Here is a 23,476-nt window from a genome sequence, read left to right on the forward strand (position 1 = left end):
AACTGAGATATATGTTCTCCTCAGAGCTTCCTTTGTCCCGTCAAATCAGGTACCCTGATTCTTTCCACTTAGCAATCAAGGAAAAAGTACTTAGAAACTTTCACATCATTATATCCTTCTCTTCTCAGTTGGTTCTTTCCATTCCCAGTCTTGTTATCAACCCCGTCACAGATTTTATGCATATTATTAAAAGTGAACACAATGAAACTCCAAGAAACAAGCGGATGTTGTCTATTGCCACACTCACTTAAGGAGCAGTGAATTCTCTCAGGACGCTCTCCCCTAACAATAGGAGTCCTTATGGACTGCAGCGCCCTCAGAGGCAAGCAAAGAAACATGATTATCTACATGATTCACCAGCTAATGTGTATTTCCTTTCCTTAAGTGTTGTGTTTTTCTTTACTATGCAAGCTACGGCCAGACTATCTTTCTTATTATCAGAACAAAGGATCAGAACCTCAAAATTGCACTTGCCAGAGCTCAGTGAAAAATGAAATTACCACCAGACCATCCTGGCAGTTGTCCCCAAGTTTACCCGATTTCTATCATATTTTTTTCTCTAAATGATTCCCTGTATTCTTTTTACACATTACTGTAAACTCCAAATTTATTCTAATCATTTAAAAAACTAGAATAGTAACACTAACAAACATTTAAAGTTATTTTCTGTTGAGAAAATGAACTAAAAGAGATACATCATTATAAACTTAGTATATTCTGTCAATCTCATTGGCTAAGGTGCCTTATATATGTTAGTAAGTCTCCAGAATGACCTCAAAACATTAAATGATATAGAAAGAAAACACTCATAGAAAATGCTGGGGGAGGGGTTTTTTTAGTTTTCTTTTTTCTTAAAGGTAGATATGCCTGAAACTATCCAAACATCCAATCTTATCCCTCTCACCCCCATTCTTACAAATGTCCTGTATCTCAACTGTTCGTAAGAATACTACCTTCCTCTTTCTATCCATTTATGTGGGAGTTTTTGTGTTATCTTAGATATTCTGAGATAAAGTTAAAACAATTCAATTTCCAGATTTCATATAAAGAGAACAGAATCCTATCACTGTATTTAACTTTAAAATGAAAGTAAAAGTTTTTTCTCAGTTATTAAAACTATAGACAAATAAGCAGAACTGCTTCCTCTGAATGAAGTTATGCTAATAACCTCAATCTAAGTTCCATAATGATATTGAAAATTATTTAAATGCTAATGTGATAGATACAAGGAGACTTCTTAGAAACCTTTTCAAAAGACATTACATTAGTTATAAGGCACTACTGCACACTGGTTTAAATGCTCGGAAGAAACCATTCAAATCAAAATGAAAAAAAAAAAAAAAAAAAAACCCTAGTGGGCAATGTTCACTTTAGTTCAGGTAGTATTCTAAGTCCAAGTCCCAGATACAAGAATAAAAGAGAAATACTGCACAATGCAGTGTCTCTCAGGAAAGGAACTGTTCCAGGATTTAAGACAATGTGTGTTTAGTACAGCCCAGTGTTCATGATTTCCCATTAGGAGCAACTTTCCCCAACACTGAAGTGAAATGGGAAAGGCAGTGATGAGGGAAGACCAAAGCGGTTAACTGTTCTTCATTGCCAAGACTGAAGAGAGCTTGCTGCGGGTAATCATGCTGAGAAGATAAGGCCTTGAGAAGGAATGAAGGATGGAAAAAACAGAAGTTTTACAAGGAACTGGGGGGGGGGGGGGAATGCTTTACGATGGTAGAACAGAGGCAGAATGGCTTCCTTCTCCATCTTTTAAGTCAAGGTCAGGGCTTGTTGTGGTTTTTGTTTGGTTTTCTTGCTGCTGTTGTTGTTGTTGTTGTTGTTGTTGTTGTTGTTGTTTTGTTTCCTTTAAGAACTTGTGGTGCTTGCTGCAGTTTGCTGAATGTAGTTCCCAACTCCTGCCTTTCTCTGGTGACTGTTATTAACGGACTGGCAAAGGCTGGGTAAAATGCACTTAAGAAAAAAGAAATCACCCCTCCTTGCCAAGACGCACATGCTGCCCAGTACCTGAGGAAGAGCTCCACTGTCGCCGGCCAAGAGAAATCCCAGTTTAACCTCGGCCTCCCCTTTCCAAATCCATTGCAAATAATTGTGTGTGTGCCACTTGCAGAGAATCTGCCTGACTCACCCCCCGCTTTCGGTGTGCCAGGGAGAGATGTGCACGCTCCGTCCCGGAGCGGGCAGTCAAGTGGGGTACCAAGAGTCCCCCCCAAGACTCCCCCATTGGTGGGTTTGGGGACGTTTCCCCCTCCAGCAGGTGCCCGGCCACACTGGGACCACCCAAGCTCACAGGAACACACGTGTCACTGCGCCGGAGCCCAGCCCGCCGCGTACGCTGGCCCCACAGTCCGGGCAACAACGCCTGGCTACGCGCAGGGGGCTCTATACTGGGGGAGATACAGGACTTCTCAAAGTGCTCCTCTAAACGCTAAGAAGGAAACAACAAACACACAAAAAAAGTACTTTGCCGCGGAAGCAGCCTCCATACTCCGCGGGCGCCCAGCCCAGGGGATGCCCGGCCCGCAACTGACCTCTTTCTCCCTCCCCCCGAGTGCGCCGAGGCCGCCCGCGCGCCCTCCGGGACCGGCCCCTGGGCCCGCCGCCCCTGCGCCCGCTGCCGCCGCCGCCGCCGCCGCCGCCGCCTGCGCCGCGAGGCGGGGGATCGGCCGACCCTCCCCGCCGCTGCCCCGGCCGGGCGCTCACCTCCTGGGGTCCGCCTTCCGTCGCTCCTCCAGGTTGGCGGCGGAGTGTGGGGCTGCAGCGGCCGCCGCCGCCGCCGCCGCCTTCGCTGCCACCACAGCCGCCGCCGCCACCGAAGCGCTGCCCGGCGCGCCGCCGGGACCGGAGGCTGGGGGCCCCGCGGGATCCCCGCAGGCGCGGGCCCGGGGCGCGGCGGGGCCGAGCCGCGGGAAGTTGCCGGTTCGCGGCGCGGATCGAGCGGGGCGCGAGCCACCCGCGCCCAAGTAGTCACAACTTTGCCGCCTGGGTGGGTGCGCGCTCCGGGGCGGAGGGAGGCGAGGACGGGGCGAGGGCGCTGGGGCGGGAGGGTCCTCGGAGCAGGCAGGACTGGAACCCGAACGGCCCACGAGGAAGGGGGAGAAGGTGGCGCGGGCGGGCGGGGGGTGGGGGGGGGATGTCTACACGGCCCGCGTGGTGCGGGACGAGCGAGTGTGTGTGAGCGCGGGCGTCTACTCTACTTTGCCTTCTGCAGCTTCTGCATATTTATGGGGATCTCCGATGTTTTTGCCAGTAACTAACACTGCAGCAGCGGTGACCGGCCCGGGCACCCCCGGGAGCGAGCTGGGGGACGGGGAACCGGGAAAGGCGGCCGCGGCGGAGGCTGTGCCACGAGCGTGAGCCCGCGATCCATATTTAAAGCCGCGAGTGGCCTCGGCCGGCCCCCTGCCCTGCCCTCGCTCGCGCCGCCCGGCCCCCACCGTTCGGGGCCGCCGCTCGGCGTCAGCCGCCCGGGCATCCGCGGCGGCGGGGAGGGGCCTGGGGCCGCACCGCCTCCGCCGGGGGCTCCGGCTCTGCGCGCCGCGCCCGCCTAGAACTGGCCGACGACCCGGCTCCCGGCCGGCTGCCTTCGCCCTCCCTGGTTCCTTGTCTCTCACGCCCTGAGCTAGCTGCTCGGTCCAGCTTTTTGTCCTATTCACCACCGTTCCCTGCTGGGGAGAGCCTGTTCTCTCAGGCAGAACTGAAGGCGCTCGCGTTTCCAGATCACTCTCGAGGCTACTTTATAAAACTTGAGGCGTGTAGGTCGAAGAGAGTGCTACCAGAACCCAGTCCTCGTTCACCTTCAGTAAAGGATGTCCGGGGAAGCACGGTTCTCGACCTTGTCCTGAAGGCAATAACCTGCCTTCCTCGGGCACTTTGAGGAACATCTTTAGCCATCCGAGGGAGTTTTCTTGCGCGTACAAAGTTATTATTTGTATTCACTCTGTTCCTAAGGCTAATTAATAACGTTTAAATACGCTTTGCCAAGCAAATAATACTAGTAATGTATCAATGACCCAGTCCCATTGTGATCAGTTAAGTAAACCATTAAGATATAACAGACCGTCAGCACAGACACCATCTAATGTTGTGGGTACTGCTAGAGAACAGCCACCAAATGGATTTGAGCCACATGGTAAATGATGCAAGTGTATATACATTTCCTATTAATACATATCAATATATAATATATGTGTGGAAGTCACTGACCAAACTGCGGTTTTTGACAGTAACAGCCAAAATACATAAAACCCAAGAAAAGTAATTTCACATACAGACTGCCCGCTCCTGGTTCCAAATCTTTCTTCAATACTAAGCGTAACTAATAAGACCTCCAGAAAAAAATATTCTGGAGGAAAATAACTTAGGGACAGAAGCTTTTTTTTCTAGTATTTAAAACTGGAAGAGATCCATTGTACCTCACCAGTGTTTAGGAAGCAGGTTATTTTTTTAAAAAAGAAAAGAAAAGAAAAAGCAGATATATTTAAAATCCTTAATCGATGCTCAGAAAGCACCCAAAGCTGCCTACTGACCGAAATTAAAATGTACTAATGTCATGGGTCCAGCTGTTATTACATCTGGCTCACATATATGTGCACACATTCTACATAACCCGCCTCAGTGACATGGGAAATTCGCAACAGGAGATTGACAACAACAACAACAACAACAACAACAACAACAACAACAAAAATTAGCTGTAAAACCTTTGCCTACGTACTTATATTTTGTTTTTAGACTAACGTTAAAATTAACTTTCAGTCCCTGAGCACACAGTTAGCAAGAATCAGCAACCCCAAAGTAAGCTCACAGGCAAAAGGGAAGCCACTTTTGTATTAAGAATTTGACACTGCTGTTCAGCAGTTTTTCACACTGTGGATTATGTATTTCAACATAGCTGGCAATTTCTCATTATAATCGTGAACCGGCCATGAATGGTCAGCGTTGGTGACTGTTTGGGAAAGGAAAAGTGCAAGAAACTTAACGTTCTCCAATATTCTGCTGTGAAATGTATCAAACTGTCCTTCACACAAACCAAATAGATAAACCCTGGAAGCATTTCACCATTGAGATTCGCACAATTTTACCCTGAAAGGAGTATAAAATTGCTGCGTGGGGTGGGAGGCAGGGAGGGAATCAGAGCACTGTGAAGTGAGGTTTTGTGTGTGCCTTAAATTAATGAGAAAAAGAGTTGTCTTTAGCAAAGAGCCAACAACCTCTGTTATCATTCTCATTACTTGATGTTTGCTATCCCACAATTAAAAGAGCATGTTCCATTTCCTTTCCTATTGATCATTTTCCAGTAATTGAGATATATGTGTTTTTCCTTTGAAAGGTCATTGATTAACTTCTCTTGTTAACTCTGCATGTGGTCACCTTTGCTACTGCAATTCTGGGTGAGGACAATGAATCCTGAGATCTTTTTTTCACCTATCCTAAAATTTGAGTTATATCCCTTGATTCCCATCAGCCCAAAGAAAGATGTATTGTTCTCTTTGTCTTGGGGTTCACACAGCTTGATGACAAAGACTGAACAGAAAAATTAATGGAGTTAGGAAAACAGTATAAGTAATCTTTACTGATAATGATTTATTTTTTTTTTTAATCAATAACTCTTTGTACTAAATGACCTTCTAGAATACCCACCTACGTAGCTTATCAATTCAAGTTTCTTACAAGTCAGCCAAGGTCCTAATAGGCACCTAAAGGAAACAGAAAGATGGGAGGAGGGACCTTTGTTTCAATGACAAGCACCCTCTAGTGGCAGCTGGTGATGAAACCTCCTGACCACGTAAGGTCCAACACGAATGAAGATGAAGGTTTTGAATAGGCAGTCCTGCCATTCCTGGCGGTGTATAAAGCATGGCACTCTCTGATTCTAAAAGAAGAAAGTTGTGTGTAGTGAAATAATACAACCCATAGGCCCTTTGTTAATTATTCAAAATAAGTAGGGTGTATATCTGACGTGCAGACAGGATTATTGCCATAAAGCATTTTCTCAATCTTTGTGTGACTTCGAAAAGTCACACTTCTGAATAAAGACCTCTGCATTTTTGTACTTAAAGAGCTCTTTATTTAAGTTTCCTCATTACATAAAATAAGGAGATCACCAAATTTTGCCTATAAGCCACTTTGTTCAAAAACAGCAGAACCCATAAATGTAACTCTTATATTTGGGAGTCTTTTCATTATTCTGTTTTATTAGAAAAGGAAAAGAAGGTGAAAGATATCACTGAATGTTTATCCTGTGGTTATTCAAAATTATAACAACCATGCACATTTCATTTGAGGACCTAAACAAAAGGTGGTGGTGTATATGTTATATCCTCTTACCACAAACTTCAAAGAATAATCAGAAATACTTCTCAATATCAGGTTCTTTTTAAATATGGGGCTCACTGGTAGCAGTTGGACAAACATTTTGCTATGCACAGTGGAGTTTTCTTTGTGATAATGTTTGTTTGAGTTGCAGTTGTTTTGTTATTAAACAATATTGCGATAGAATGATCACCAAAGTTGCCACTCTAATCAGTTTAGCCAACCACTTCATGATGTAAGAGTAAAGAAAGAGGAAATCACTTTTCCTTCTCATCCTAGAACTAGTCTGGGATGAAACTGGAGATAGATATAAAGAAAGAGAGAAAGATCACTTAAAGCCCTCATTTTTGTTTCATTTACACTCCAGACAGTTCGTATTCAGTCTGACAAATTCCTGAATAAATTCAGCCAACCTAGATTTGTTTTGAAAAGAAAAGTGAACACAGTTTTTGCAAGCTGTCTGCATGGCATGAGCTAGGGAAAATAATTTTATTATATTTTGGTTAAACATGTGTCATAAGTTGCTTCATAGCTTAAACTACTAAGCTCTCAACTTATCCTACCATCATTTTTAAATTCTTTTAATGTTTATTTATTTCTGAGAGAGACAGAGAGAGAGAAAGTGGGGGAGGGGCAGAGAGAGATAAGGAGACACAGAATTCGAAGCAGGCTCCAGGCTCTGAGCTGTCAGCACAGAGCTCGTCATGGGACTTGAACCCACAAACCGTGAGATCATGACCTGAGTCGAAGTCAAACGCTTAACTGATTGAGCCACGCAGGCACCCCCAATTGTCATTTTTAAAACACATACTTAAAGTAAATATTAGGAGAGGTTCTAACCTGTGAAAACAGGAGTCTATCTCTGTTAATGTCAAGTAAGCCAAGTTGTTCAACCTTTCTGGGCCTAAGTTCCCTCAGCAGTAAAGTCAAGGGGCTTGAGATAATAATAATAATAATAATAATAATAATAATAATAATAATAATAATAAGATACCAGAATATTTTTCTCTAATAAATTTTGAAGAATATGTTTGTGACAGACAAACATGCAAATCTTTCAGGAATGGCATTGACACATTTGTTATGAAAGCTCTGCTTAATAACCCTAGGCCAGAGTTTCAGCCTTTTCCTCCTACAGAAATTCTCCCATGAGCAGCATAACATAGGACACAGGCATCTCTATTTGGAAAGGAAAACTTAAATCAAGCTACTAAAGCCATGCCCCCTGATTTAAAAGATTGGTCTGATTTTAGGTAAGATAAAGAATTACATCAAAGTTCTCTGCCAGAACTGACTCCTGGGGCCCTTGGACTCTGCTAATCTGTATGTGTGTGTGTGCGTGTGTGTATACACCTGCATGTGTGTGTGTCCACATCAGCCATCTCCCAGGCATAGAAAGGTGCCTTGTTTCTTTGTATCTCTCTGGCCTCCCCACCTCCTTAGGGGATGAATAAGCCCAGATGGCAGGCTGCTCTAAAGTTGTTCTTACTGAGTCACGTGGACACAGCTGTTACATTATGTGGGGACAGGTTTTCCACAGATTAACCCACCATTGGATCAAACTGGACCATGACCATTCTCGTCCCACTGGTCTGTTCCCCAGGCCAGACCTATCCTGGAGAACACGGCACCTCAGTCTCCTTGCAGGTAACCAAACAGCTGATGCTTCAAGTGCACACTTGCCAGACTGATTTCTTTACAGAAAATGCTGCAAGATTAAAATCTGAATATTAAAATCTGGCTCCTTTTTCGCTCATCTTAAGGGGGGGAATATTCTGAGCCATTTTGCCCTTTATCCTTTTCCATTCTCACTGCTGACCAAAGGATGCTCACTTCTACACAGAACATGGAGCATAACTGGATCATCCATTCAGTCCACAAATAGTAAGAATCTACTATGTGTCAAGGACTCTTCTAGGTAATGGATTCCTAGAATAAGGAGACAAAATTCCTGCTTCATGGAGCTTAAAAATAAACAAAGAAATAACAAGATAATTTCAATTTCCTTGGAATGCAGAATGCTATGAAGTAGCAAATGCTCTGAATAAGGAGGCCAACCATCCCAGTTCACAGAGAAATTGGTGAGACCTTTAGAATCACCCTAGTTCCAGGAAAATAAAACACAATGAGAGGGCAAGGGAGAGCTACACAGATCTGAATGACAAGATACCTATATATGAAAGTTTTTAAAGGCAAGTTGATACAACAAACACCTGGCAAGACGCCTTACACATAGTAGGAACTCCGTAATTACTTATAGAATGATTGGTTGCATCAACCCTTCTTGAAACATTAAAACTAGAGAGACTTAGTCAACTAGAACACTTCTATTAAGGTAAATCCAGATTCCACAAATTCCTTAAGACATCATTCTCCTTAAACAATAACTTTTAGACTCATCTATGTATTTATCTGCATGTGCATAAAATGTCTCAGAAGGATACATAAGCGACTAAAAACACTATTTGCCTCCGGGAAGGGAAATTAGGTGATCATGGGGTAGGCATAGGGAGGATGACTTTTCACTGTATCCTTTGTTCTTTTTGGAATTTTGAGCCATGTGGAGAGATTGTTTCTTTTTTTCACTTAAATTTAAATGTAAAATACATAGATAAGGACATTTACATCTTAGAGCTAGTTCTCCATACAAAGAAGTATGTAATTAAACAGAAACCTTTCTTATAAACAATGAGATTAATATTCTTACAAACTATGAGACAGTGGCTATAGCAACACCAATAGCAGGGCTGGGATGCCTGAGCCCCTTCATAGCTATTGGATGATGTTCAAGGCGAATAGCCTTTGCTCCCGGCCCACCTGGTCTCTTCAAATCAGTGTCATGGGACAAAAAGTTCTTCAGAAGGATATTGCTGCTTTTCCTGCACCTGGGCAAATAAAATCAGTATAAAAATCCTAAAATAACATTTTATTGGGCATCTTGCTGTGCCTTTCATTATAGCTGTACAGTTTTCAAAATCTGTTGGGGCCTCTGGGTGGCTTAGTCAGTTAAGCATCTGACTTCAGTTCAGATCATGATCTCACAGTTATGAGTTTGAGCCCTGCGTCGGGCTCTGTGCTGACAGCTCAGAGCCTGGAGCCTGCCTCAGATTCTGTGCCTCCCTCTCTCTCTGCCTCTCCCCTGCTTCCGCTCTGTCTCTCTCTGTCTCTCAAAAAATAAATAATAAAAAAAAGAAAATCTGTTGCTTTTTTCCATTATAAAAGTAATACAGTTTCATTATTAAAAACTTGTAGAGAAATACAGATGGAACAGCAGTGAGAAATACCCTTTTTCAGAGAAGACTGCTAATATCCTGGCAGGTTTTCTTCTTTGCCTAATTTAAATTTGTGGTTTACAGTTGATTAATCATATTGTATTTTTTAAAAATGAGGTAGTCACTGAGGCTACTTTTGAGTGAGGACAATCTCAGCATAGAACACAAGTTTCTAGCCAGAACAAAAAAGGGCGTGGTAGGATCTGGATTTGGTGCCATCTTTCTAAACCCAGTTGGTAACTGCTGTGCTCTTATTTCAACACAATTCCAGAACTGCCCTTCTGTTTATGAAAATTCATATGGAATAGCATCTCTATTGATAGTTTCTGGTACCTGGCAATGAAAATATTGACTGCCCACTAACAATATTAATACTTACAATAAGAATAGCTAGGGTGCCTGGGTGGCTCAGTCGATTAAGCGTCCAACTTTGGCTCAGATCATGAAGTCACGGTTCATGAGTTTGAGCCCCGTGTAGGGCTCTGTGCTGACAGCTCAGAGTCTGGAGCCTGCTTCAGATTTTATGTCTCCCTCTTTCTCTGCCCCTCCCCCACTTGTATTCTGTCTCTCTCAAAAATAAATAAACATTGAGGAGGACGAGGAGAAGGTGGTGGAGGAGGAAGGGAATAGCCAATGCCGGGGCACCTGGTTGGCTCAGTTGGTAGAGCATGCAACCCTTGATCTCAGGGCTGTAAATTGGTAGAGCATGCAACTCTTGATCTCAGGGTTGTAAGTTCTAGCCCCACACTGGGTTGTAGAGATTACTTAAAAATAAAGTCTTTGGGGCGCCTGGGTGGCGCAGTCGGTTAAGCGTCCGACTTCAGCCAGGTCACGATCTCGCGGTCCGTGAGTTCAAGCCCCGCGTCAGGCTCTGGGCTGATGGCCCAGAGCCTGGAGCCTGTTTCCGATTCTGTGTCTCCCTCTCTCTCTGCCCCTCCCCCGTTCATGCTCTGTCTCTCTCTGTCCCAAAAATAAATAAACGTTGAAAAAAAAAAAATAAAGTCTTTAAGGGACACCTGAGTGGCTCAGTCAGTTAAGTGACTGACTCCTGATTTCAGCTCAGGTCATGATCTCACAGTTTGTGGGATCGAGCCCTGTGCTGGGCTCTGCTTGGGATTCTCTGTTTCCCTCTCTCTGACCCTCCCCTGTTCTCTCTCTCTCTCTCTCTCTCTCTCACACACACACACACACACACACACACACACACACACAAAATAAATAAATAAATAAACATTTTATAAGTAAATAAATAAAGTCTTAAAAAAATAATAAAGAATAGCCAATGCCAATATAGTCATTACCATGTTCCAGGGACTATTCTAATTACTTAACATAAATGAATTCATTCAATCTTCATAATAACCCTATTGGTGGCATCAGTGCCAACATCAAAAAACAAAAAAAGGCAATATGAATCCCAAAACTCTTACCTTTTCATACATGTCAACTGTTTCACATTTCTTCAAAATTTGAAGAAGTCTGGAGTTGAGGGCTTGTCTTTCTCTGTGAACTTAAACATCTGATCTGAAAGAGTTACCTAATTGCTGAGCAAATCCACACAAAGTGACACCTGAATTACATTTACTGCTCCAATTTCAACCAAACCTGACAGAGCACATATACACTAATATCAACACCTGTATATATTTCTGAGAACTCAGCTATTCCAAAACCAGAATTCTCGGAAGCTGAAGACACTACACTGTGGTATTATTGTCTTTTTTAACACGGCTACTTTTTCATCACAGCTATTGAGAATGAAATTGTCAGCGGTGTTCTCTTTCAACTTTAATTACATATATATGATGTCTGTCTCCAGTCATCCCTAAATGGCACATAATAGACAGGCAACATATATGTTCGAAGGCCATTAATAACTTCCAATGAACCACAAACCATGGTATTTGCTTGTACTTTTCCTCTCTGACCTTTTTATTTTTCATATTAAAATATGTGGGGGAAGGAAATCTTTGTCTTGATGGTCTGGTATTGTTATTGGTTTTTTGTTTTGTTTTGTTTGTTTGTTTGTTTTGGTATTTAGGGCCTGGGCCTGGTGCTAGCAGTTTTCATGCCTGAGCAAAATTTAAAGAGTTTTATCTCTCTTTACCAAAAACTAGCATTTCATCCAGAATTACACAGAAACTGGTAACAAGTTTCCCTCAGCAATTTCGCTTGCTTAAACTCGAAAAATGGTATGTAGCAAAAATTTGTCAGAAAATACATGTTAGCAGAGGCACCTGGGTGGCTCAGTCAGTTTAGCATTTGACTTTGGCTCAGGTCATGATCTCATGTCTTGTGGGTTCGAGACCCGCGATGAGCTCTGTGCTGACAGCTCAGAGCCTGGAGCCTGCTTCAGATTCTGTGTCTCCCTCTCACTCTCTGTCCCTTCCCCACTTGCACTTTGTCTCTCGCTCTCTCTCTCTCTCTCTCTCAAAAATAAATAAACATTAAAAAAATTTAAAAAAGAAAAAGAAAACACGTGTTAGTATGTGTAATGGTAAATCAGAAGCCGGAAAAAGGAGGTGATTTTCGTATTACTGAAAGCTACAGTCTTTTCCTCTCAATTTGCCACTTTGGCAACTTTGATCCAGGGAAACGAACTCCCAATCACTTCTTGGTACTCACCTTTCTTCATAGGTTTGGTAATGTCTTGGAACCAATAGCCTGGCATCCTAATCCAGGCTATTATAAATAAACCCTGAAAAGGAAGAAAGAACAAGAGGCAAATGGAACAAAGCAGAAGGAAGAGTGCTAGAGAGCTCTCTCTGCTCCAGCCAGAGGCCCTCAAATGCTATTACTGCTTCTTTGATTAAATTAAAATACAATAAGTATTGAGCACTTATTTAACACTTTGTCTATCCTGGCAAGAGTAAAAGACATTCCATTTAGAGAAACGACTATTCAAAGGTTTCTGCTGATGCTGCAGTTACTATTTGGAACCAAGAGCAGGGTAATCAAGTAGATGGAGGTGATTTTTCAGAGAATACTGAAGAAAGTATTGCATACTAGGTACAGTGGTGCTGTCCTGACAAACTGCTTGCATAATCTTGCTTTAGCATAGACCACCCATCAAGGAAAACGGAAGTGGTCCAGTGTAGTTCTAAAAGATGGTAAGCAAATAAATTCCACGCTGCATTCAATAATTAGTAATAGCTACCGTTCATCAAGAACTTCCTGATCCTCATGAAGGATAAAAGTTATTCTTATTTGACAACGAAGGAAACAGAGGCTCAGAAATGTCAAGTGATTGACCTCAGATCATACAAGTACCAAAGTTATGGAGCCTGAAACTAGGGTTCAGGCCCTGCTCTTTCCACAATACCATGCTTCCTCAATCTACCCCTAGGAGATACATGGAAAAGTTGAAACTACATGGTCCTTGGTCCTTAAGGAAAACGTTTTGGGTCCTTACCTCCACACTCTTTCCACCCCACACTCACTATGTTCAGTCTAAACTGCCCACAAAGCGGGTGCCTAAGTGGCTCAGGCATTTGAGTGTCTGACTCTTGATTTCTGCTCAGGTCATGATCTCACAGTTCATGGGTCCAAGCCCCACATCGGGCGAGCTTTGCAGTGACAGCTTGGAGCCTACTTCTGCTTCTGTCTCCTTCCTTCTCTGCCCCTCCCCCGCTTGTGCGCACGCTGCTCGCACTCCCTCTCGCTCTCAAAATAAACATTAAAAAAAAAAATTAAACTGCACACAAAGCAAGAAGACTATTTTGATTATGTTGCTGCCTTCCTTTAACAAAAGAAAAAAGAAAAAAATACTTTCAATGTTCTTCATCAGCTATTGAATGAAGTCCAAGTTATTTAGCTTAGAGTTAGTGGCCTTTCGTGACCTGGTTTCCATCAGCTGTATTTGCTACTGATCCCATACACAGCTTGATGCTTCACACACCCCAGACTCTCACCATTTCCTAAGCATGCGTTTGGTTTTCTTGGTCCTGGTTACTTGCTCATGTCAATTTATTTTACCAAGATTGCCTTTCTTTCTTCCACTTCCTTCTCCATCTATGGAAAGCCTATTTAGTTTTAAGTGGCCAATTAAAATGCTACCTAATCAATATTATCTTCTCTGATTCATTTAGCACAGAAGACCTCTTTCTCCTCCACACTGATAGCACTTAGATTGTACCACTGACATGTCACTTAAACCATCTCAGTGTAATGAGCCTTTTGCTGTATTTTCCTCAATTCCCCCACAAAATTGTAGGCTCTGTGAAAGTAGGAACTATATCATGCATCTTCATATTTTTCACCTCCTCTAATGTGGTCCCATACATGTAGGAGACTCTCACTAAAACCTGAATGAATAAATGAAGCTTAGGTTTAGTTAATGACCATTACAACCTCAAATATAGAAAGATCTAACTTGAAAGTCAGATTGAAGCAAAAAACACTTGTAAGTTTTTACTTTTCTGTGGTTATTAATGTAAAAATCATCTTTTGTGTTCTATCATGGGCTTTAGCTATGGGTACATCTTCATGAGAAATTTAGACTTAAATCTACAGTTTCTCTTTGTTTTAAACAGCCTTTCATGTATTCATTCAAAAAAATGAAATGCCTGTTATACATAAGATCCAACTAAGTCCCGAAGAAACAGGGGTGAGAAAAACAGACAAGGCCTTTAGGGAGCTTAAATTCTAGTTACAAAGAGAGGCAATAAACAAGGAAACAAATATACAGAACAACACATTCTATTCTAGAAAGTGACATGAAAAGGAGAGAGTAATAAGATAGAATACTTGAAGGTGACTTTATTTCTTTTTATATATGAAATTTATTGACAAATTGGTTTCCATACAACACCCAGTGCTCATCCCAAAAGGTGCCCTCCTCAATACCCATCATTTGAAGGTGACTTTAAATGAGCCAGTCCTGCAGAAAGCTGTGGGGAAAGCATTCGAGGTAGAGGAAACAGCAGGTTCAAAGACTCTTGGAGGTTGAAGAACAAATGACCCATCAGAGTAGAGCACAATGAGAAAAGGAGAGAGTGGTGTGAGAGAAGGTTTAGAGAAAAACGCAGGAGACAGGTCTTGCAGGGTTTTGTAGTTCCCAGGAACAAATTAACAGTGTATTATAAGAGCAATCAGAAGCTACTGAAGAGTTCTAAACAAAGGTATCACATAACCAAATTTAGGACTTGGGAAGTTCGCTCTTACTGCTAAATGGAGAGTGAATTTGAGAGCAGCTGATGGCTTGTATTAGGAGAAGAGCACTGAGGGAAGCGGATGAATTTGAGAGGCATTTTGAAGGGAGAACTAAGCAGAGTTGACAATTAGATGTAAGAGTTGAAAGAACCAGAAAAATCAAGGATGACTCTCAAGTTTTGGCTAGGAAATGGTGCCGTTTTCTATGAGGGAGACATTTGATGAGGACCAAGTTTGGAGAAGATGGAAATCACTGTTTCAGTTTGAAAGGAAGACGGAACACTGTTTTGAAATAGTAGGTTTGAGAGGACTTGTAGACCTCTGATTTTAATAAACAGCCAACATCACAAAAATGGTAGCATTTCACAGAACACTTACATTTTCTAATTGTGTACTTATTTTTTCTTTGGCCACATAGCAGATTATATTTACCAAAGATATTTCTGAGACCAACATCTCCCATTCCCATATCCTCTCCTCCAATGTGACCTTACCACTCCCCTTATACAGAAGTAGAATCTAATTCTCCGCTCCTTGAACTTGGATGGGTTTGGGACTACTTGACCAATGGAACATAGTGGAGGTGAAGCTGTATAGCTTCCAAGGCTGGGTCATAAAAGATGATGTAGCTATCACTTTGTTTGCTGGAGAAGTCATGCTTAGAGCCTTGAGCTGCTATGTAAGAAATCCAATTGTCCTAAAGCTGCCCTGCTTGGCTCTAAGCCAAGCCACTTGGAGCAGTCACATGGAGAAGCCACCTCTAGAGAGTCCATTTGCCAGTTCTAGTCTCCTGGTCTTCCTAACACAGGCACCAGGCATGGGAGTATAGGGGCCTCCAGATGATTCCAGCCCCCAGCCATCAAATCACCTCAACCCTCATATCTTTCCAGCTGAGATGCTAGACTCTGAGGAGCAAAGACAAGCCATCCTGCTGTGCCTTGTCCTGACCCACAGAATCTATGAAGGTAGTGAAATGATTATCATAAGTTATGACATGTTGGGGTAGTTTGTTAAGCAACAAGTTACCAGATTAGCCAGTTAAAACGTGTGAGGAATAAATACATTTAAGCTATCATCCTACTAATACGCCATTTATACAGTTCAACGCTACATTCGAAGAGAGGTATGCAATCACCAAACAAGATTCTTTTTTTTTATTTTTTTTAAAGTTACTTATTTATTTTTAAGAGAGAGAGAGAGAGAGAGAGAGTGTGTGTGTGTGTGTGTGTGTGTGTGTGTGTGAGTGGGACAGGGGCAGAGAGAGAGGGAGACACAGAATCTGAAACAGGCTCTGTGCTGACAACAGAGAGCCCAGTGTGGGACTCATACTCACTAACTGTAAGATCATGACCTGAGCTGAAGGCAGACACTTAACCAACTGAGCCACCCAGGCTCCCCAATTCTTTTTGTTTTTTCTTTTACGGTTTATTTATTTTTGAGAGAGAGTGAGAGAGTGCACATGCACGTGAGCAAGGGAGGGGTAGAGAGAGAGGGACAGAGAGAGAATTCTAAGCAGGCTCTGCACTGACAGTTCAGAGCTCAATCGATCCCATGAACCATGAGATCATGACCTGAGCGGAAATCAAGAGTCAGATGCTTAACTAACTGAGCCACCCAGGTGCCCCCTGAAACAAGATTTTTAATCTAAATGTCATTTTACTTACTCAAATCAAGATTGAGTAACCATATTAGTGGTGACTATGGGATAGAGAAAGAATCTGAAGTTCAGACATAAATTTGCCATCTAATTCTTCTTGGTAGAATTAAGTTTGATAGTAAAGCATGTATTCAAGTTTGACAAAAGCTAGAGTCAAATGAAGCCACATTTTAAAGCCCTGATGTACATATGCACATTTCAAATGTTATGATTCCTTTACATTCCATAAGAAGTTCTCCTGCAGATATCTCTAAGTAGCATGAATGGAACTACAGAGGGAATAGACTGTTTATGAATAAAATTCCTAGGTGTAACAGTTAGGGAATTTGAACACAAAGTTGTTTTGTTTTCAGAAACAATCTCCATTTTTTTTTCTTTTCTTAACAGTGAGTATTTTCTCTTTACCTTTCTTTCAAAAAGTATGAAATAGGAGAATTTGACCTTGGATATTAAGATATTTCTTTCAAAATAATATTTTGGGGACACCTGGGTGGCTCAGTTGGTTAAGCATCCAACTTCAGCTCGGCTCATGATCTCACTGCTGGTGAGTTTGAGCCCCATATCCAGATCTGTGCTGACAGCTCAGAGCCTGGAGCCTGCTTCAGATTCTGTGTCTCTCTGCCCCTCCCCCACTCATGCTCTGTCTCTCAAAAATGAATAAACATTTAAAAATTTTTAAATAATAGTAATAGTAATAATATTTTTATTTGGAAACTATTTTAACATAGCATACTAAATTTTAAAAGGAAATTATTTTCCCCAGAATTAGTATCTATATTCCTATAAGTGAATAAAGTCGATTTGTTTTTCCTCTACAACAATTAGGAATATTTAGTAAAATCATCTGAGTGACTTTAGCAAGGACTAGCAATAATTACATCCCCTGGGGTAGCAGTTATTTTGGTCACTGCCTCCTGGCTCTGACAGTGCTGGTCTTTGATCATATTTTACTCCTCAGTGATCTAGTAAGTTTCGATTACCCTGGTAGATCCAAAATCAATATGAAACTTTTAGCTCGATATGGGCAAAATAAACTGAACTCAAGGCCTTTGACTCAACTTCTGCCTTCACTATTATGCCATATGGGTAATACAAATATTGGTGCTTTAGAATCTGGAAGTGCTTTAGATTCAGGAAGCCCCTAAAAAAAATGGTAATTACATGTACTTACATTTTTTTCCCCATTTCTTTCCAAAGAAATAAACCAACACAATAAGTATTTAGAGACTTAGAATGTTTTGGCTGCCATATGGAAATTTTTATTTGAGGACTTAAAGGGTCGTGTCAATTTTTAAATGATGTACTATAACAACTTCAAAACAAATATTTTTTGTTTTGTTTTGTTTTGTTTTCTAAAGAGTTTGAGTTTAGGGGCTTGTTATATTTCATAAACGTATACCCAATAAGAAATTGGCTCAAACCTGGGCTCACCAAACTTTTTCTGTAGAGTCAGATAGCAAATGCTTTTGGCTTTGCCAGCTATATATTCCATCTCAGTCACTCTCAACTTTGCCATTGCTGTGAGAAAGCAGCAAATGATGGGTGTGGCCAGATTTGGCCACAGAGGGCCACACTTTGCCAACCCCTGGTTGGAACTGAAGGCAGACTACATTAATAAAATATGTTGGAGGGGCACCTGGGTGGCTGAGTCGGTTAAGCATCCGACTTTGGTTCAGGTAATGATCTCATGGTCCATGTGTTCAAGCCCTGCATTGGGCTCTGTGCTGACAGCTCGGAGCCTGGAGCCTGCTTCAGATTCTGTGTGTGTGTCTCTCTCTCTCCCTGTGCCTGCTTGCACTCTGTCTCTCTCTCTCAAAAATAAACATTAAAAAAAAGTTTTTTTTAAGAAAATATTAAATCTCACAGTTCATGGATTGGAGCCCCACATCAGGTTCTGTGCTGACAGCTCAGAGCCTGGAGCCTGCTTCGGATTCTTTGCCTCCTTCTCTCTCTCTGCCCCTTCCCTGCTTCTGCTCTGTCTCTCTCTGTCTCTCTCTCTCAAAAATAAATAAACATTAAAATTTTTTTTAAAAAATAAAATAAAATATGTTGGAGTACAATCAGGTTTATTTATGAAAAGATCTAACTTTCAAATCTTCTTAGTATGTCTTATACCTCCTGTTTTGTTTTACTGCAGACTATACATGCTCCCTCGCTCAACCCACCTCCTGTGTTACAGCAGACTGAGATAAGTCAATTATCATATTACATCAGTGATTGGAATGCTACAAAACTACTCCGGGACACCACTGCAGAAAATAACAGACCAAAAGCCTATGTCTGGTATTTTAGAGTTGGAGGGAGGTGTGAAAATACTAGTGCAGAATATTTAGCAAAGCATCCTATTACCTTGAGTAGCTCCATCTAAATTAAAACTGACAGCTGATGTAGCTGATATGGGGTACACACCTCAGAAGCACTGATATCATACACAGTGAAGTGGACGCTCCCATTGCACTTAAACAACCTAATAAAATTTGAATGACAAAATAAAGCCCACACACGACCCATTCTCATTATGAAGTAAAAAAGTGGAGGAAAGCAGTAGATTAAAAGATTAACTTTATGAAGTATTTAATGACCTGCCTACTTCTCTGGCCAAATAATACGTCTGATGTAGTCAACTTGGCTGGAAGTTTTTATTTTCTTCCCCCATTTGCGTTCAATCACCTGCTAAAAAATCATCTCCCTTCTGCCTGTGAGATTTGGATTTCTAGTTCCCTGACCCCATACTCTGCCAAAGATTGAATCATTACTGATAAAGAACTACAGAACAATTTTAGGAACATCGTTTTAGTGAAAAAGAACATTACCAAAGGCAGGATACAACAAAATCGGGAGCAATAGAGTAGGTGAAACCATAAATGGCATTGAAAGATCAAATAAATACGATGAGTCCTTGAGTGTATTGTCTTCTTTATTTTGCTACCAGATGGTAGCCTTGAAGAATTATTTTTGTTTTCCACCGTCTTTTCAAGTTTTAAGACACCTTGATCAAAAATCAAGCAGAATGGTAAAATGTTCTCTCATAGTAATAATCTTTAGTTCTTTCCTGATCTAATCCACTAATCCACTTTCCCTTATGCTCTATGTTCATCAGTGATTCATACTCACTCTCATGAACTACAATTCCATTTAAAAGACACGAACAAGGGATCAGGCGAGGTCAGCAGGGACTGAACTCAGGTGTTCTACCGCTTGGCCTGCAACGAAAACCACTAAAACCTTGGAATTAATCTGATTAACTACAGATCCTGCAGTTACCCAAGAGTAGTGATCTCAGATGGAATGTAACTATTCCATTCCTTATAGGAAGAAGATTGTACTTTGTAACAAGAGTGACAGAGAGAAGAGCATGAGTTTTGGAGTCAGCCCACTCTGGGTTTGAAGCTGATTTCTACTATTTATTCTCTAAGTGATCTCTATTATTATGATGGTGGTGGGCTATCAGTGCTGGTGGTAGAGGTGTGAATATCACAAATAATTCAGTAACCATGAGAGGAAAAGACACGAGTGTATTGCCGAAGTAATTTCAAATAACCTTCTCAGTCCATCACAGTACTGAATGCCTCAATCTGTATTCTTTCTTCAGTTGGGTGAGCAAGAATTTATCTCTTCAGAGTGATGCTGATTGAATTAAGGCCACTGCGTGGCGTGCAAATAAGCACTGGAATCGCCTTCATCATTTACTCCATCCCCTATGTCCTATGGAATTGCAAACCTCACTGTAATACTACACCCAGTTAACAGATTGGGGTGGAAGTATGGTCAGATTTAGAGAAGAGAGGAACGTGTCCATTTCTCTTTGTTTTTTAATATTTATTTATTTTTGAGAGAGAGAGACAGAGTGCGAGTGGGGAAGGGGCAGGAAGCAGGCTCCAGGCTCTGAGCTGTCAGCATAGAGCCCGAAGACAGAGCCCGATGCGAGACTCAAACTCACAAACCCGCTTGTCATGACCTGAGCCTAATTTGGACTCTTAACCGACTGAGACCCCCGGGCGACCCGAACATATCATAGAAATATCCATTTCTATGTCTTTTCATTCCTTTCTTAAACTCTAAGAGCATAACTGAATAATCCTTCAGGGTAGGATTTATTCTCTCCCATCATATCACATCATTTTTCCTTCAACTCTTAGAAAGTCTTGGGACTTCTGGGTGTCTTGATCTTGCAGTTTGTGAGTTCAAGCCCCATGACAGGCTCTGTGCTGACAGCTCAGAGCCTGGAGCCTGCTTCAGATTCTATGTCTCCCTCTCTCTCTTTCTCCCCCCCCTCCTCAAAAGTAAATAAATAAACATTAAAAAAAAAACTTTTTTAGTCTTAATAAAGTTATCCTAACACACAGTGTTGGACCTGGAGTCTACAACTGTCTTTTATCACCCACCATTCTCCTATTCTATTTTGCTTTTTAGTCTGAACTTTGTTTTGTATTTGTTTTAATATTTTTAATTTTATTTATTTATTTTGAGAGGGGAGAGGGGCAGAGAGAGAAGGATAGAGAGAAGCCCAAGCAGCCTCTGCACTGTCAGCACAGTGCCCAACGCAGGGCTCAAACCCACAACCCCTGAGATTGTGACCTGAGCCAAAACCAAGAGTCAGCTCAACCAACTGAGCCACCCAGGTGCCCTTGAACTTTGGTTTTTGTTCATTCAACAATTTATAGCATTTATGTGTCAAACACTATGCCCCCTAATGAGGATAGGCAACAGTTAACAAGACATAATACTGTCTTGTCCTCATGGAGCTTACTGTAGAGTTCCTATGAAAGGTAAACATTAAATAAATATACAAGTAGACTATTAATTACAAATAGGGTTAGACAATAGTCATCATTGAAAGAGAATAGATGAAGATCTGCCCTACCAAAGTCTGGTGAGCTATCACCTCTACACCTAATGGGATGCCAACGGGAGATGACTTTACTATCTTCACATTCCCTGCCACTGACATCATTCCCTCAGTAAAATCAAACAATGGGATATGGATGATGATGCTTGGGTGGGGCAATAAATGTTCTTGTAGAGTAAGTTAATGAATAATCATATTGCCACATGATACCTTTTCTCACTCTATAACACTGTACTTGCCTTTAGGGAAATCACACAAATTGTTTACTTAAAGCACACTGAGAGGCTTCTTTGCTTTGTGGAGAAGAGCTCAGGGCGATGTCTCTATCAGAACCCTACAGCTCACTCATGTTCTCATCTTTGTAAGGGAGAGAAAGTCAAGTTGGAAACACTGGATTCTCTCCTTTTTCTGCCCCTTGATAGACACATCCCCACTCACACATAGAACCCCAATGGACTGTGGAAATAGTTTCTTTGCAGTTTAATGCATTCTTAGGATCTTTATATTTATCCAGAGGGCAAATATTTATCATTGAAGTTACCCTACTTCTCCAAAATATAGATCCTCCTTCACACTTTTTAACATCTAGCCAGTATATGAAAGGAGTGTTGCCAGTAAAGAGAAATTAGTGCTAGGATCGGTTATTGTTGTGTTTGTTTGCTTTTTTTTTCATTATCAGGGGTGTTTTTGTTGTTATTGTTGTTGTTGTTTGGGGTTTTTTGTTTTGTTTTGTTTTGTTGTTTTACTCTTCAAATGTAGTGAAAAGATATATTCTTAGCCAAAAAATTCTACATTGCTAGTCTGTGGAGATTTTTGTCAAATTATCTTCATTTAGTTACTTTCTTTAGACCAAGTTTGTTGTTTTTTTTTTTTTTTTATCATAGGCCTGTCCTTTTCTCTAAGTTCCTCATTTTTTCCTTATCCTTCATCTATACTGTCATGATACCATCCTCAACCCCAGGATATTACATTCCCCTCCCCTCTGCTTACATGGCTCTCCTCATGTCTGGTTTCTTCTCCTTGTTGTTTAGGCTGATTTCTGAATCTATAAGGTGAATGTTCCTTTGTTCTATTTCATTGCTATAGAAATAAAAGGGAACTCCACATAAGGAAAGTTCAATATACAGTAGAAGAATTACAATTTTATTAAGCATCAAAAAAATGGCATCATGCAAAATTCGACATTTAAAACAGCTATGCCTATGTTTGGCAGAGTGGGGAGGAGGTAGGAAAAAGCCCAGAGTTAACACTTACCTGGACATGAGTTGTAAAATAAAACAACGCGGGAGGTTTTTATTTCCTTCCAAATAGAGATCATCAGGGAAGAGGGAGTACTCCTAGGTCATGATTAATATTGTCTCCTCTCAAATCAAACTAAAAGAGTTTAAATCCTGGCACATTCATTTACCATGTGCACTACCATGGTCAATGTTACCTAACTTAGCTGAGGCTCAGTTTTCACACTAGTAAAAAGTATCCACTTCATCAAGTTGATGTGAAAGTACATGAATTAAATAGATGTCAAGTGCTTAGAAGGTCTGGTACATAGGAAGCATTTAATAAATGTTAGCCACTATTAAGATAGATTCCAAATTGCAAACATCTATGTCTTTCTGTTTTGAATCCTAATACTATAGAAAATTGAAACCAAATTCATTGGAAAACTACCCAGATTTTTCACATAGGCTTGTTGATCATCATTTGGCAATACAGGAGAGTTCTGTATATATTCTCATTCTATAGACATAGATGTATAGCTATACACACACACACACACACACACACACAAATATACACATACAGATTTTTTATCCATATTTTTCTTGTATAATTAAAGTTATATCTCTTGATTTTTATTTGTTATTGCATTAGATATATATTGTTTAAATAAACTACATATGAGGTACTATGAAATCTACCCAAGTGTTTTCTGGGTAAAAAGACTGGACTTTTAAGATCTCCCAAGTCAAAATAATGGAGCATGTTACTTCAGGACTCTACTCTCCAGTTCACATCAGATTCCTCTTTGGGTACTTGCAATCTGAAAAGCTCACACAAGCTAACTCATCTCTTACTGGCCCACCCACACTTTACCCATACTCTTCCTCTGCCCTGACCCAGAACACCATGGGTGGCAAAAAAAAAAAAAAAAAAAAAAGATGGAGTTTCAGCAGAATGCCCAGAATCAGGTCTGATGAGGAATCAGAATCTATATTGACATCA

At 41.2% G+C, this 23,476-nt stretch overlaps 1 protein-coding gene across 1 annotated transcript in view; it reads right to left on the reverse strand.

Moving 5' to 3' along the window:
- Positions 1–2,839, reverse strand: part of SLC4A4 (solute carrier family 4 member 4) — a 351,984-nt gene extending 349,145 nt beyond the window's left edge. Inside the window, exon 1 of the mRNA XM_023253060.2 lies at positions 2,713–2,839. The gene's annotated coding sequence lies outside the window, so the exon portion shown is untranslated. The remainder of the gene's footprint in view (positions 1–2,712) is intronic.
- Between the last annotated feature and the right edge of the window lie 20,637 nt (positions 2,840–23,476).

This window comes from Felis catus, chromosome B1 (assembly GCF_018350175.1).
Source record: "Felis catus isolate Fca126 chromosome B1, F.catus_Fca126_mat1.0, whole genome shotgun sequence".
In the NCBI taxonomy this organism is placed as follows: Eukaryota; Metazoa; Chordata; class Mammalia; order Carnivora; family Felidae; genus Felis; species Felis catus.